The following is a 15811-nucleotide window of genomic DNA, read 5'->3' on the forward strand; positions in this document are numbered from 1 at the left end:
GTTCCCGGAATATATTTAGAATATTCAAAATACAAGTTTATTCCTCGAAAGTGATATTACCGTCTTTAAAGTACGCCCCATCAATTGCAATGCCCTTACGCCTGCGTTTGATTCAGCTCTCGAAACATTTCAGGAACTTGGAACTCTATTTTCGGTATAGCCATCAGAGCCGTCTTCGATTTTTCCATTAGTTCTTCCGACTGTTAAAACGCATTGCTTGTAGTGGTTTTTTGGCTCAATCAAACCGAAAGGCCATAGGGAGTCATATCAAGTGAATTCGATGGCTGTTAGATGGTATTCGTTTCAACGATGATGATGGCACTATGCGCCATTTCGTTATCATTGTGCAAAATCCTCGAGTTGTTTGCCCAATAATAAAAATTATCCAACAATTTATGTTGTAATCCACAAAAACAGCGAGCATTGCATTCTTTTTTAACTGCAAACGACGTAGTTTTTTTGGTATTGGTTCATTCGGAGCTCGCCGCTCACTCGTTGGATGTCTGCATTGCGTGTCGTACTCGTAAACCTACGTCTCGTCTCCTGTAATGATGTGTTTGATGAATGTTGGATCGGATTCAGCCTTGGAAATCATGTCTGGCGATATCAACGAGGTCCCTCTTTTTTTGTGTGAAAGGTGCTTTGGGACCAACTTTTCAGCAACATGGCGCAAACCCAAATCATAAACTACAATGTTCTGAATAAGCAATGTTCAAGTCCTCTGTCAGCTCTCTGATGGTCTGTTGGTTAAATTGCAATTATTAATCAATTTCTTTCACTTTATTGATGTTTCATCAGTTTTTGATGTCGACGGCCTACCACTACGTTCGTCATCCTCGATAGACTCACGATCTCTTCTGAAGCATTCATGCCACTCGTAATCCGCTGTTTTCTTTAGAGTATTATTACCGACGGCCGCCGTAGCCGAATGGGTTGGTGCGTGACTACCATTTGGAATTCACAGAGCGAACGTCGGTTTGAATCTCGGTGAAACACCAAAATTAAGAAAAACATTTTTCTAACAGCGGTCGACCCTCGGCAGGCAATGGCAAACCTCCGAGTGTATTTCTGCCATGAAAAAGCTCCTCATAAAAATATTGCCGTTCGGAGTCGGCTTGAAACTGTAGGTCCCTCCATTTGTGGAACAACATCAAGACGCACACCACAAATTGGAGGAGGAGCTCGGCCAAACACCCAAGAAGGGTGTACGCGCCAATTATATATATATATATATATATATATATATATATTATTACCGAAGCTGGTTCAGCATATTTCTAAAGGAACTGAGAGCGTTTAGAAAAAGAGCTTAGCTACTGTTTAGGAAAAAAAGGAATTTCGGTAATGGCAATGATTCCCTTCTGTTTAGCGTTCGCAGATGGCATACAAGTGAAGAGTCTTCCAATTGTAGAACAACATCAACCAACCACTAATTGGAAAAGCTCGGCCAATTTCACTAAGGAAATGAACTTCTATGCTTCGAGCACCAACGCTATCATACCACGAGAAGTTGAGAGTACTTGAAATATATAAGAAGCTTTTGACGTAAATTGTTTAACTCTTAAGCCAATTTAGTGTTTTTGTTGCACGAGACAAATCAAGCTGCGCATACTTTAAAGCGAGATGAGGGGAACGGAAAGAGTCGCTTAAGAAAAGAGCGGAGCCAGCATTAATAAAGAATGCTTGACAAATCTGCGAAACAATCCCATAGCACATAAAAGCTAATACTGTCTGGCTAAATGTTTGACTGAAGAACGACACTCACGAAAGCCCTGGATAACGCTCACGACGGGAACAAGTCCATACTAACCAATTTGATATCGCTTTCTTTCGATGTTTCTTTTGCTACAAAAAGCGGAACAATGGAGACCATCGGTGACAGAAAACCTCCACTTGTCAAGAGGAGAGGATCTTGAGCGCAGGAACCAATTGTGGTCAATAGACGTAAGCGTGGTGCAGATAGGGACATAAGAAGACGAGCCTATAGCATGAAGCTGGTTAAAAATATGGTGGACCCAAAAGTGGGTGAATATCCAATTTCATGGGAGCCGTTCTGGGCCTTCCCGAAATAATGCAGAATGTAATCCTGGGAAGGCAGCCTCTCAGAAGAGGAAGAGGGATTGTTTTATTGGCCACACTCAACGTAATAGACGACGTTCGCCTTTGAACGCTACCCTACCCACCGAAACAATAAAAAAAACTGCCTGATCGCATTTTTGCACTTCTCTACACTCCACTCATTATTTCCAGCGTACTTAGGTGTATGTACGTATGTATGTATACGCCAATAATGCTCATCCAAATTATTCATGAACCAAATTTTGGCATGAATTGTAATTAGCATCGCACCCGCCAGGGAAGCAGTGCATTTCAGTGCAGCTCCTCAATTGTCGAGTGCATCGGGCGTATAAAATACAACTTTCCAACCGAATGCACAACAAGACTCCAACTTCTTCAATTGCGATACTTCTCGGCACTGCTTCTCTGCGTGTTATTGTTTCTTCTTGGCTTGCAGTTGCTTACTTGCGCATCTGCCGGCTTGTTTCACTCCGCGGCAACCATCTGTCGCCAGGAGTTATTCGAAGAAATTTGATGCATACAGCATAAACATCATTTGCAACAATTCGCGTACAATAGCCAAATTCGGGGCTGTGTGCAAATTGGTAATGTTGTTGTTGTTGATGATGTTGCCGATGCTACTGGCGCATTCAATGCAGCAGCCATCAGCAAAGTAACGTCAACAACTCAAATGGAAGGCACACACACACAACTCGACGTATTTATACAATATTTAATTATCGCGAACCAATCGCTGGTGCCCCACTGTCGTTCCTCATTGTTGGTGGTGTTGTTGGCGTTGCAGCCGTCGCGACCGCAGCAGTGGTATGAACACGCGCCGCTGAAGCAATTGTCTTTGCTTCTGCATTTCGCATCGTGAGGCTGTTGTTGTTGCTGTTATAACACTGCAGCCTGCAGCCACCAACTCAACGTCAGTTGTTGGCGAAATCTTTGGCGGTTTCGCTTCGCTTCTTCGCACCACAGAGACTACTTGCGGGCATCCCTGCCATCGCTGTTGTAGTTGTTGTCGATGTCGATGTTGATTTTGATGCTACAGCTGTTGTTATTGTTGTTGATTGCCTGTTTGGTTCTGCTTCGTTGCATTCATTTTACTGCTATAACTTTGACTGATCTAATTGTACCTGCAACTACGCACACACGCACAAACCCTCAGCATACTCGGCCATGTATGTATTATTTGCATAAGCTACTACTGGCCTTTGAAGAGATGCAGTCATATCCACCTACGCCGCCTTCGTTGTCTTAACAACATACATATTTTACTCTTTAAGAACATATACAGTAGCTTGCAATAAAAATGGCCCTACGCGTCGAAAAGTTGTAACTCAAATAACTCTAAAAATAAATTGGTGAAAGCTTTAGCGCTTGCCTCATTGCTTTTGATGGTCCTTACCTTCTGTTATGCGGGCTTTGCTACACCCTCTATTCCCGCTGTTTTATGGCATGCCAAAAAGTTAAATTCTCTAACGAAATTTGTATGATAAATTGCAACCTCATTCGAGTTCCTCATTTTACTGGGCTCTTAAACCAGATTTTTAACGGGGAGCCTGGTTTATGAGGTCTAAAAATTGCATCTCTTTGCGATTTTTTTTTATTTAGCACTGCAAAGTTTTTTCTATCTTTTAATGAACATTTAAAAAGTATAAACAATTTTTGTACTGGTTAAAATAAGTTGAAAAAATGTTTAACATAGAAATTAGTACAGCGCTGCAACGCTGGAGTTTCCAACTGGCGTACAAGATACAGCTCCTAATTATTATCTAAAGCCAAAAAATTTAAATGGATTTCTAATTATCATGATTTTTTATTCTAGATGAACTAAGAAAACTGAGAGAAATTCCAAAATTTCCACTTTTTGGAGGTTTTAAAGAAGAAAATGCCTTTCTATAAAAAAAAAAATTCACTTCAACTTGGTATAAAAATCTTGAAAAATTTTTTTTATCTATTTTGTTAGTTCAAATAGAAGAAAGTTTAATACTGAAGGGAACAAGCTATGATTCATTTCAAAAGGTTCATGAGTTTTTTTTTCATTCATGTACGCCAATTCAAAGAAATCATAAAAATGAAAAATCGAGAAAAGAAGATAAAGTTTGTACTATAGCTGTCCGGTCACAGCGTAACTACCTAACGCTCGCCTACCTTTGGCTTTGTATCTACGGAAATATTGAGAATTAGGCTCTGCAACTTTGTGTGAATATTCTGAAATATATTAGGAATCGCTTAAAACGAAAAAAAAAAATAGATTTTTTTGACCTTATAAACCAGGCTCCCCCCTTAAATTGAAACTATAATTATAAACCGTGGAAAAATCTTCATTATCGATGGCTGCACGTGGTCTCACCAGAATGGAATTTAATAAAATCATAAATGTTTCCATGGCTTCCGCACCACTGTAGTGCTTTCCAAGCAAAGATAGCTGCAATTAAGGAAGTAGTGAATTGGTTGTTTACTTCTGCAAATACTTAGAGGACGTAAATAACTTCTCCGACAGCCAGGTTGCAATTAGGACTCCTGCGAAATTAGTCGCGGAATGCCTGAATTCTCTCTCGACTGCATCCGAATACTTGGATATTAGGCTCATTTAGGTCCCCGGTCACAGTGGCATAGAAGAAATCTGCTGGGCTGATGAGGTAGACAGGGAACCCTGGAGACGGCGTTACCTTATGGACCCGTGATCTACTCCTGAAAAGATGGACCTCGCGGTCAGTTAGTGCGCAGACGCGCAAAGTCGCGAGATCCTTCTGGCCACGAGTAGATTGGTGGTGCTCGGGTAAACTTATAAGGCTAACAAAGTCACAGCTCTCGCATTTGTTTGGTATCTTTACCGGAGCATTATCCGTTAGGTATCCATGCGGTGAGACTTAGGATCGCTTCAAGGCCTTTCTGCATAAGCTGTCTGGAGGATGAGGTGGAATCATCTCAGCACCTTCTTGTCAGTTGCCCTGCTCTCGTCGGGCTCAGGTGTCTGAAACCTTTTTGATACTCTGCGAATATTGTTAGTTTAAATATCACGCACCCGGTGAAATTCATCAGTAGTCTGAATCGGTTAATACAAATGTAATTAACCACTATTGGTCGGCATCCTCAAATCCAAAGTCCCTTCTTCCTTTTCTCACCCCCGTTTGGTTCTTTTCCACTGTATGGTATCACAATGGAGGAATTTTGATTCTTTGTCATACTGGGCACCCGCGAAGGCAGCCATTTATTCTAACCTAACCTAACCTCCATGAATAACTTCTTCCACACAGCTTTTAGAATTTGTACAAATAGTACCAAACCCCGAACTCTCGGCGATACCAACTCCCGAACTAATGGGCAGCGGCGGGTCAAAAAGAAATAAAAATAAGTCCCTGAAACTGATCTCACAAAACAATTTATATGCCGGATAAAATATTCAATTATCAGGTGGCTCTTGAAACTAATTTTTAGGCGCGAGTGATACAAACGAATAATTACCCTAACTCCCATAGTTAAAACAAGCAAAGAGCGGAATCAGAGAAAAAAAAATACCTGTCTAACGGTTAGACGCGATAGAAGGGAAACCTTCCGTAAAACAAACTGAGAGAGAATGAGACGAAAGCAGCATTAGGAGCGGGATAATTATTGGTTCATTATAATATTGCTATAAAGTTCATATTTTATTTTCTTCATTTTATTATTCGTCCCCTTAGTATTAAAATAGCCTATAAATTTTTTGATGTTTTGAGAAAATGAATTTCAAACTTTTTGTCGAAAGTAGCTCTCACTTAAATCTCGTTATGTCTGTAAATATTTATTATTTTTTGACTGACGTTTTGACCCACTTTGTGGAACTAGAATTTGACAAAATTTTGACCACATATAAAATCGACGATGGAGAATCCAAAAATCCAATAAAAAAATAATAGCCTATGAGCACATAGGCTATTGTTATACTAAGGGGACGTATTATTCATCCTCAATGTTTTCAATTTCAACAAATGATACGAGTCTCTCAGTTTGTTTTACGGAAAGTTTCACTTCTATTGCGTCTAACCGTTAGACTAGTATTTTTTTTTTCTGTCGAAATTCACGACACTTTTCTGCATTATTTTTCGGCATAATTGCGGTAAATATTTAAAAATGAAAATATTTACGAATATAAAAATATAGACGCAATACAGCACACGCGGTTGCTATTATGAGCGTCGTAACGCGTATAATACACAGACGTACTAACATACACGCAAACATTCGTAGGACGCTTGGTTTGAATTTTTTATACATATGTATGTATGCTATACTATGGCCTAGCCTATGTACGTACATATGTACATATTTGTGTTCTGAACTTCCAGCAAAACAATGCTTATTAATATACACATATGCATCTACATACAACCGCACACACAGGCCACTCACTTTATTCCTGTAAATGCGTATGTCGTCCAAAGCTAAAATTCTATGCCTAGCGACTACAAGAACAAAATGCTTTAATAGGCGCAGGCGCAGCGGCCATCATCCTAGTTGCCATAGCGCTGAACAGTCGCGGTGGCGCCGAACAGTTTCAACTATTGTACTGTGCAACAAAAACTCATCATCAAAAAATTGATTTATAAATTCGAGCTCATAGTTCTAAGAGCAAGTACTTTCATTCATAAAACGAGCCGCCCATATGCTAATTTTCTCGACAATTCGAAAATAGTCAATATTGGAATATTTCGCGTAGAATTATTTGCCAATATTCAATTTTTGTCAAGTCGAGTGCCCGCGGCTCCGTAAATATGTTTGCACCCATATATGTATGTAAATATATGTTTCTAAATGCTCGACAACCGCAGCTGCCTGTTCAAGGTTACTGTACATTAGGCCGGGTCGATTTGTGGGAAGGCAAAAAAATCGCCCATTGCTCTGTGAAAATCATATTCTAGGGATCAGAATAAGAAATTTTGCCGAAGGAACCATACCTCTAAAACGATTTCTGATGTCCCTTTTTCGTTTCATCGAGTCTCAAATCACTCCCAACGATTCTAAAGAAGTTTTCACTTCAAAAGTCGTACTGCAAACGAAAGTGGCACTGCTGTAGGTATATCCAAAAATCCTAAACAGGCTTTGGCGGCGCAGCCAATTAAAACTCAGCAGCACTTCAACGATGTGGTCAAAGGATTTAAATTCAGTCTTCAACACAGTATACATTCTTATTACTTCGTTGCCTACTGATTGGACGAATGTGTGAATATGCAGACAGAACTCGGCTGCCAAGTACCCGGTGACATGATATCCAAAGTTACTCGCACAAGTTTCTTTCTCACTACAGCAGATTGACCAAACCTGGTAGTCCACCATCCTTTGCCTCCCTGTACTTTTTTGTACAGAATTGCCAGTAGAATACTGCCGCCATCGAATCAAAGTCGGTTATATTTTTTAAGAACACCTGACGCACCCTATTGTACTTAAATGGGGGTGTGTAATTAAAGCAGTCCTATCTGCTATTTCAAACAACCCAAATTCCTTAGGATTCAGCCACGTAACCTTGCGCATAAATAACTGAAATGGCAAAAGTAGCTTGAATGGCTTCCCGCCTCGCAAAAGCCAAATCCCTTCTCATTACTTGTTGTGTGCGTAAACGTTCACTTAACAAATGTCCTTCGTATTGACTGATAAGTGCATCTTGCTTAAGGTGAAACTGAAGTTGTTATTGTGACCTCTTTTAGTGCTTCAGCGCCACTTACCACACAATAAACAATTAGTTCGTAGCTATATGAATCTATGCTAAATATAACCCGGCTGGATATATATATGTGGACATCTGCCTACAGAGTGTAGCAGTCTGAAAGCCGAACAGGTAGGATACGAAATCTCCCCTCTTGAACTACGGATATGGGACCATTCGGTAATAATAGCATTCTATAGCCTCGTGCGAGTTTCCCTGTTACATTTGAATTTCAATAAAATATAAATTTCTACAAAATTATAATAAAAAATTGGTAATCTCTCCAAAGAAATTAACTCGCAACCATCTAAATATCACGCAACTGGGCTTCCTCGACTACCATTGGAACAGTTCTATTAGAATGAGGTGGGTAGAAAAAATGTCACTTCCAGTTTCGAGTTAGATCAGGTTGAAATGGTTGTCCATAGAGAGGTCACACTTGGACGAAAATTAAAAGTTCTCCCTTAAAGACTCCGTTGTAAAGGAGATAAGAAGGCTATGAAGAAAGGAAGCGGGAGAGGCGATGTGTATCTATTGATGATGACCGAACGGTGACTGAGTTATCGTGATGTTAGCCGCTTCCTACTGCTGATTAAGTTCATCAGGTTTTTAATATCAAGGACTGCTATATCAGCAAGCCTAGGAAAGAAGTGAGAGTCAATATATTTATATTTTACCCCCGCGAAAGTAGGACAGCTAAGGGGCAGGTGCTGAGATCATTCTCTTCGTCCTCCACACAACTGACGCTAAAAGGATTCGAAATAATGCTGAGGCTCACGGCATGCTTACCACACGGCCAGTGTCCTGTAAGGATACCCATAAAATTTGAGAGTTGAGAATATGTCAAACTCAGAAGATCCCTGGAACATCCCCAGTTTCGAATTACGAATATTAGAAAAGAATGTAGCGGACTGTAAGTAAATGAAGTTTCATACTATGTCCTTCTGTAAAACTCACCAGCTGATTAGATAAGAAGAGATGAATGCGAGCTAGTAACGATTCTGAATTTATTGCTTAACACCGCAGCAGTCCTCCGAGAACGTCCGACTCTTCTACCACTTACTCATACTGCTCTTACTGGTATACTTACACTCAAGGCCACGCACACGTGCGTGCATATATTTTAATTTGAGTTTGTGTATGTTGACATTAACATACTCCTATATATTCCTATTATGCCAATGGCTTTCCAGGTGCCAACAGATGCAGTATTGAGTTCCAGTTCCAATTACTAATTAAAATGTCAATCAATCTAATTATTTGAGGCTGGTTTATGTTAATCTGTCATGCTGAGAGGCTAAGGAGCAGGCAATGACAGCTAGACGGGTGCGTATGTACCTATACATACACACGTATCTATGTGGTCATGCTTAAACCAACTTATAACTTCGTATTAACGGTTTAGAATGTGGCTACCTTTGCCGAAAATTAAGAAACAGAACACCTTCGGCTTTAATTTATTCTAAGTTTGTCTACCGCTGGACTCGAATCCAGTCAAGCTTAAGTGGTCACACGGTTAGTAGGCTGAGAGAGACGGCAGATGAACAAAACTGATGCTACCTACCATTAAGCAGAAGGGACTGTAGGCAGCTGGTTGGACTGATGACGGGCCACTTTCTATGGGTAAAGCACATGGAAAGATATGCATCTCAGACAGTGCACTCTGCCCAGTATGTGAAGAGGAGGATGACACGGCGTACCACTTTCTGTGCGTCTGCCCGGACTTCGCTCGAATCAGGCTTGAGCTCTTAGGCACTGATGGGGTAAGAAGCGGCAACCTTGGCTCCTTGGAGGCCGGGTAGATTAAAAAAAAACTAAAAAGGGTCCCCGAGTGCAGTACAATGGACTTAATGTTGTCTGAGTGCTGTACTTGCATTTGTCCGACAAAAAAAACGGGGTCATACTGTAAAAGGCCATGCATAGGTGTCTATATCCTAATACTATACATTCTATCTTGGCGGCCGCCGTAGCCGAATGGGTTGGTGCGTGATTACCATTCGGAATTCACAGAGAGGTCGTTGGTTCGAATCTCGGTGAAAGCAAAATTTATAAAAACATTTTTCTAATAGGGGTCGCCCCTCGGCAGGCAATGGCAAACCTCCGAGTGTATTTCTGCCATGAAAAAGCTCCTCATAAAAATATCTGCCGTTCGGAGTCGGCTTGAAACTGTAGGTCCCTCCATTTGTGGAACAACATCAAGACGCACACCACAAATAGGAGGAGGAGCTCGGCCAAACACCTAACAGAAGTGTACGCGCCAATTATTTATTTATTTTTTTTTTATACATTCTATCTTATGCAACATTTTAAAAAGTTAGGTTATATTAGATGGACTTCTCATTATTCTTCTTGATTGGCACGATAATCGCTTAAGCGGTTGTGGCAGAATTTAACAAAGCGCTCCAGTTGTTTCTCGTGCTAACCGGCGCCAATTGGACACACCAAGTGAAGCCAAGTTCTTTTCTGTCTGCTCTTTCCAACGAAAATCAGGTCACCCTCTTCCTTTGCCACCACCAGCTTATAGTGTATCGAATACTTTTAGAGCTTGAGCGGAGCCGCAAGATCTTTATTTGCTTCATTATGTCTAAGTCGCCCTAAAGCTCATACAGCTCGTTGTTCCAAAATTCAAAAAAACGTTCCACAAAATCTTCCTCTGGTACACTCCAAGGGATATCTCATCGAATATCGAACGTATCGTTCAAGCTTCTATGCCATACAATAGGATGGCCATGATCAGAAACTTAAGAGATGTTAGATTTGAGATTAGAGAGAGGACTTTACCTAGTCCAAAGTGGCACTTATTGGCAAGAGAGATTCTTCGTTGGATTTCAAGGCGAACATTATTATCGGTGTTAATGCTGGTTCCTAGACAAACGAATCCCACTCCTATTTCAAAATTGCTGTGACGTGGATATCAATACGGCAGTGCCCCAATTGTTTGACTGATGACAGAAGGTACTTCGTCGTGGCCGAGGACATCAACGAGCCGGGCAGAGGCACCTTTCCCATTAAGTAACGGGACATTCGAGGCGCATACCCTCAAGTCACAATCCTTTGCCATGGTCGCCCTCAGAGTAGAGAGTTTTCATCCGAAGTGTTGCTTTCATTTCCTTTGCAGATTTCTTTGTTTATATGCTGGGTTTCAAACCCCACGCCTTCCAAGTAACAGTACGTACAGTTCCATTATTTGGTGTTTCGCCGACCTCGTTCTCCTATTTGTGGTGTGCATCTTGATGTTCTTGTGTAAATGGAAGGATCTAAGTTAAGCCGACTTCGAATGGCAAATGATTTTTTATGAGGAGCTTTTTGATGGCAGAAGTACACTCGGAGGTTTGCCATTGCCTGCCGAGGAGCGGCCACTATTAGAAAGACTTGTTATTCATTTTGGTGTTTCGCTGAGTTTCAAACCTACGTCTTCCGAATGGTAGTTACTCACCAGCCCATTCGGCTACGGCGACCGCCGTAGTTTTATATCCCATTCAGTTTTAGCATAATAAATTGTGCGTTGGAATTCGCTCAAAGTTCGCGTTGATTTTTTAATATATAATAGGACTATGAATAAGTTCGTGCGGTTTTACAACAGATGGCGTAACTTGATTATTATTCCATCGATCCACATTTCCAAACATTCATTGGAGAGCTACTGTCGTAAGGCACAAACGTCAGTATAAGTTTTTTATTTGAAGCGTAAACAACAATATTTTTACCACACTTGAAAATGTCGAATTTCGTGCCAAATAATGTGTTTTTGCGGGGAATTCTTCTTCATTATTTTAATATGAAGAAAAAAGCAGCCGAAAGTCATCGTATCTTGGTGGAAGTTTATGGTGAGCATGCTCTATCTGAGCGAACGTGCCAGAAGTGGTTTGCACGCTTTAAAAGTGGTGATTTTGGCTTGGAAGACGAAGAACGCGAGGGTGCGCCGCCAAAGTTCATGGATACCGAATTGGAGGAATTGCTCGATCAAGATCCGGCTCAAACGCAAGAAGAGGTTGCAAAAACTTTGGGAGTTGATCAATCAACCATTTCCAAACGTTTAAAAGCCATGGGAATGATCCGAAAGGTAGGCCATTGGGTGCCGTATGAATTGAAGCCAAGAGACGTTGAACGCCGTTTTATGGCATGCGAACAACTGCTTCAACGGCACAAAAGAAAGGGTTTTTTGCATCGAATTGTGACTGGCGATGAAAAGTGGGTCCATTACGACAATCCAAAACGTCGGGCAACGTATGGATACCCTGGCCATGCTTCAACATCGACGTCGGCGCAGAATATTCATGGCCTGAAGGTTATGCTGTGTATCTGGTGGGACCAGCTGGGTGTTGTGTATTATGAGCTACTGAAACCGAATGAAACGATTACGGGGGATGTCTACCGACGACAATTGATGCGTTTGAACCGAGCACTGCGAGAAAAACGGCCGCAATACGCCGATAGACACGACAAAGTTATTTTGCAACATGACAATGCTCGGCCACATGTTGCACAAGTGGTCAAAACATACTTAGAAACGCTCAAATGGGATGTCCTACCCCACCCGCCGTATAGTCCAGACCTTGCGCCATCCGATTACTATCTCTTCCGATCGATGCAACATGGCCTGGCTGACCAGCACTTCCGTAATTACGATGAAGTCAAAAAATGGATCGATTCGTGGATTGCGGCAAAACCGACCGAATTTTTCACAAAGGGAATCCGTGAATTGCCAGAAAGATGGGAAAAAGTAGTAGTAAGCGATGGACAATATTTTGAATATTAAATTTGTAACCATTTTACGTCAATAAAGTTTCAAATTTCGAAAAAAAACCGCACGAACTTATTGATAGTCCTATTACAATATATATTTTTTTTTTTGCATACGATGTTGAGCAATTTTTTCCGTATTAAAGACTTCCAAACAATGAACTTAATTCTTATAAATAATTTTGAAGATATATATATATATATATTAATTTGTAAATAATTTTTAGAAAAAAAAACATTGCCAAAGTTGTAAAACGTTACAACTGTAGATTATATATAACTTTTTTCCGATAGGGAGGGCGAACGTCGCAATATTTTTTATTTTTCGCTTGTCATTTGTAAACTTCATTAGTATACATTTCATCATGGAACGCTACACACTTGAGCAACGACTGCAAATCGTGCAAATTTTTTATGAAAATAATCGTTCTGTTGCTGCTACTTTAAGAGCATTACGGCCATTTTACGGTCCATTTAACAAGCCGTCCCGTTTTGGGGTTATGTGAAGTCATTGGTCTACAGTAACAAGCCGGCGACGATTTATGCAAATGAGTGGTCGAAAATTGGGTTCAACGATTGGACTTCGTAAAACGTGCACGCGGTGGTCATGCAAAAGAAATCGAATTTCATACTTAAATGTATATGTTCAAACTCGATAATAAAAAAAAAATTAGTTAAAAAAGTCAAACAGTTTGTGTTTTATTCAAAAAAGTTCAAAAGTTGAAGCGCTCTTACTGAAAACCCCTATATAATTGGCGCGTACACCCTTTCTGGGTGTTTGGCCGAGCTCCTCCTCCTATTTGTGGTGTTCGTCTTGATGTTGTTCCACAAAATGGAGTGACCTACAGATTCAAGCCGACTCAGAACGGCAGATATCTTTATGAGGAGCTTTTTCATGGCAGAAATACACTCGGAGGTTTGCCATTGCCTGCCGAGGGGCGACCGCTATCAGAAAAATGTTTTTCTTAATTTATGTGGTTCACCGAGATTCGAACCAACGTTCTCTCTGTGAATTTCGAATGGTAATCACGCACCAACCCATTCGGCTACGGCGGCCGCCTGTAGATTAGATCCAACCAAAAAAGGCCTATAAAACATTTATTCTTAAAAAAAAAATATTTCAACCCATCTCCACATCTAAACATATGTATATACCTATGTATATGCAGATTTTATTAGTCTCTAAGGGTCAATTGATTGAAGATTTGAACTTTTTAGTTCAATAAAACCTTTCTGACGAATAAATTATTTTCAAATCACTTATAATTTTTCTCAATATACAAAGAACTTGTAACACTTTACCCCTAAAATTGTCAATTGTATTTGCAAGCACTTCACAACTTCATCAGAGTTGAATACTACAAATTACCTTCTTCACATGTGAAAGCAAAAAGTGTGCGTGAGTGCTCATACCTCATATCATTCTTAGCCAGCAGTCGTCTCTCAACTCTCAACATCCACTTCTCATCCACCTGACTCGTCACCAATCAACGAACAACTACTTATACACCCGCCACTTCAAGCAGCACCAACACTAACCACCATCAGCATCAGTGTAGTTGGCAAACATTTGCGCTCGCACTGGGTGAAGGTTCAAAAACCCCACCAATCGAACAAAATACAACTAGAATCCATTGCAGCCAGCATTGCTTCGAACATGTGCGCGACTGAGAGGCAACATGTTGTGAGCGCCAAATGGGAGGTAACATGACGCCAGCGTCGCAACTCTTATACACCACCGTTAGTGCTATGAAAATGCCGACTGCTGCGGCACGTGTATAAAATGCAAAGCCTCGCAACGAATCTGGTCATTTGGCGTTCGTTTCGTGTGTGTGCGTGTCGCGGTGACGACGACCACGTAGTGGTAGCAATGGTAGTAACATCAACGCGATTATTATTCATTATCAGCCAACAAAAGCAGCTGCACACCGACGCGACGCGTCAGTTACTTAAAAGTCGTCCATTCGATTTGTCGGTATTTGCAATTTCGTAGGTGAGCGGACTCACTCAATATTTGGCGGATTACGCGACGCGTTTTAATGTTTAACGGCTTCTCATGACAAACTTGGTGTTCGTGCAAACGAAAACAGCAAAGCTGGGCAAGTGATAAAGGCAAATTAAAACTTGATATTTGATTCATGGCAAAGCGGCAAACAGTTGTTAGGGGAGCGTCGTTTTTAAACTGGATTTAGTGTTAGCCAAAAATAAACGAGGAATATTGAATTGAATTGTGTTGTGTTAGTACATTTGTAGGCTTCAGTGGGTAGATTTAAAAATTAGCTGGCAAAAAGTGGTTTTGGATTGAAACATATTTTAAAACGAATTTGGATAAAAAGTTTTGTGTGCTGAAATCTGCATAATTGCTGTTGTTGTTTATTTATCTAATCTTATCAATGCGTTTTCACAAGCCTTCGCCAGCGTGAGTGTCAATAAGTGTAAATAAATAACTGTATGCACACCCACATACACGCACGCAATATTCGAAAATTTATTTCGGCGCTACTACCGCTACTACCGCTGCCGACTTCTTAGGCTTTGCCGTGTGTTTGTGAACGAGTGCTCCATGGCGTATGAATGCGTAAATTCTTAAAGAGGAAAACATACAATACATACCTACATAAATACGACTTTATTAGTGTTTACAAATGTATGTAGATAAACAAGTTGCGTGAATTCTGTTTATTGAGCTGAAAATTATTACAAGAACACAAAAAAGAAGAATAAAACCAATCAACTGCATGCTTTTGAAACAGCGCCTCCAACAGGTATGAACCACATTAGAAAATTTACAGCCATCTGTGTGTAAGAATTTATGATACATTTTATTCGGCCTGGTGCTTTGATAATTTTTGTAGAACAAGACATTGGAGTTTGGAATTGTTTGTTGATTGAAGCAAATGTACGTGCATGCGCTTGTCAATAGCAGAAAAATATGAAAAATGCCTTTAACAAGTTCTGCGCTTCCGGCTACATGAAGTTTCCATTAACTGATTTCTTTTTGATTGAAGGAAGGCAAATTTATTGACATTAGATATTCATGTTGAAGTTAGATGCCTTCCTACATTCATATTTACTGGAAACAGATGTAGCAAATTCAGGTTTTAGAATCGAAATTAAATTTTACAAGGCTGAAACTGACAGATTGAATGTGAAAATAGTTGAATTTAAAATAAATTTATTTTATTTATTTCATTCAGTAGCAAATTCAAATGAACTGAACCATTTAACATCTAAATAACACTAAAGTGAAGGGTGTTTCAGGTGCAAGTTTTTTCTCAAGTAAAATTTAATACATACATACGAGGTGCGCTCAAAAAG

At 40.3% G+C, this 15811-nt stretch overlaps 1 protein-coding gene across 2 annotated transcripts in view; it reads left to right on the forward strand.

The window, feature by feature from the left end:
* Positions 1–15811, forward strand: part of LOC128865328 (probable ATP-dependent RNA helicase ddx42) — a 147301-nt gene that overhangs the window by 36770 nt on the left and 94720 nt on the right. Inside the window, exon 1 of one of the 2 annotated variants that reach the window (XR_008454787.1) lies at positions 14325–15258. The exons of the other annotated variant lie outside the window; for it this stretch is intronic. The gene's annotated coding sequence lies outside the window, so the exon portion shown is untranslated. Of the gene's footprint in view, positions 1–14324; positions 15259–15811 lie in introns of those variants that run through there. 2 annotated transcript variants of the gene reach the window in all.

This window comes from Anastrepha ludens, chromosome 5 (assembly GCF_028408465.1).
Source record: "Anastrepha ludens isolate Willacy chromosome 5, idAnaLude1.1, whole genome shotgun sequence".
Lineage (NCBI taxonomy): Eukaryota > Metazoa > Arthropoda > Insecta > Diptera > Tephritidae > Anastrepha > Anastrepha ludens.